We start from the raw sequence: 1,763 nt of genomic DNA on the forward strand, positions 1-1,763 counted from the left end.
CAATAAAATCTTTTAACACTTCTCTCTTGATTTCTGAAGTGTGTGTGTGTGTGTGTGTGTGTGTGTGTGTGTAGGGGGGGAATACAACCATCACATAAAAGTGGGATTGTTACAATGAATGTGATAGATGGAAAGGGCTCTTGAAACCCAGTGGGTGGAGAGGTCTCTAGATAAAATGTATTGCCGGTGACCTAGAGTTAGAAAGCAAAATGAGCAATGCCTCCTAACTGCCACCAGAGGGAGATATTTGCTTACATTTGGGGGAATCCACGCACGTAAGAAAAGTGCAGAGAAGCACTGATGTTTCAGAGCCTGAGAGACAAGGTACCCTTCAGTTGGCTTTCCATTTCCTGCCCTCTGCTGATAAGGATCATGTCCAACCTACATGCCCCCTATACCAGGGAGGGCATGCTTTCAGGTATCCCTTAAGTTCCAAGAAATGGCAAGGAGTTTGTGTGAAACTGGCTGAATTTTTCTGAAAATGTCTGCTAAGACACAGAGAGATGGACACTGTATCAGCATGTATCAAGACAGATAAGTGCTGCCCTGATCTAAGATCTCTGGAAGTTTTTATTCATATTTTTGGGCATGTGTTCACAGAATGAAGAAGAGTTGATAGTCTTATGACTCAATTGTTCAGTTGGCCTTTTGATTACAAAAAAGGTCATCAGGGTATAGATGCTAATCATAGAACAACTCTCAAGGGCAGAACTAAGTAGGTAATAAAGTTTCCTGAAGGGATGAAAGAGGAATGGATTTAGTTACAGCCTTCAGGCTAGATTGCCACCACTAAAGGGTAATTTTTAATTGCCTTCTAACTTTACTGGTATCTGGCCTCTGCTAAGTTGCTGAATTTCACTGAAATGTCCCCAAACTAGTTTTCTGTCTATTCTGGCAGATATTCCAATACCCTTGCTACCATAGGTGTGCTGAGCAGTGGGGGGGCTGAGACCCTGGTGGTTCTGCCCAAGTCCTCTGGAATGTCTGCCATCCATATTATATTTCTACCCAAACTTCATAACATCCTTGGTCTTGAAATGAACCTCTTCCCAGAGGGAATTGGAAGCCCACCATTTAAGGGAGGAGGGCACTGTAGTGCCCTGCTTTATGGCTATTGTTCTCTCACACTTTCAAGAATCAGAGTTAGTAGATTAAACTTCCCTCTTATATCATAATTAGAGTAATGTGCCCATACCAAAAAACAGGCTTCCTGTGACAGTGATATAAGTACTATACTAACTGAATAAATCATCCTACACAAGGAAAGATCACTAGCCTATAGGATTTTCTCCTATTTTATAGATTCATAGTAGAAGGGACAAGAACTGTAGGGTTCATCCCACATCTGAACTGTTTTACATCTTTCTTGTAGCCAGACCTGAGGAATAGGATGAATAAAGAGCTGGTTCACTGTAGCTGCATTCAATAGCCAAAGGTGCTCTGTCATCTTACCTGAGATCCAATGATTTCTCAAAAAAAAAAAAAAAATTAGAACTACCATATTATTCAGCAATCCCATTTCTAGATATATACAAAGAGAATAAAATCAGGATCTTGAAACATGTGCACCTAATATCCATTACAGCATTATTCACAATATCCAAAGTATGAAAATAACATAAATATCTGTCAACAGATGGATAATATATACATACTATGACCTGAACACTTGTATTCCTCCAAAATTTGTATATTGAAATTTAATCCTGAAATTTAGTAGTAGGAGGGTGGATTGGAGAGAAGTTAATGAACATAAAATTTCA

This window comes from Otolemur garnettii, unplaced genomic scaffold, assembly GCF_000181295.1.
Source record: "Otolemur garnettii isolate 467f Iridium unplaced genomic scaffold, OtoGar3 scaffold00394, whole genome shotgun sequence".
Taxonomy (NCBI): domain Eukaryota; kingdom Metazoa; phylum Chordata; class Mammalia; order Primates; family Galagidae; genus Otolemur; species Otolemur garnettii.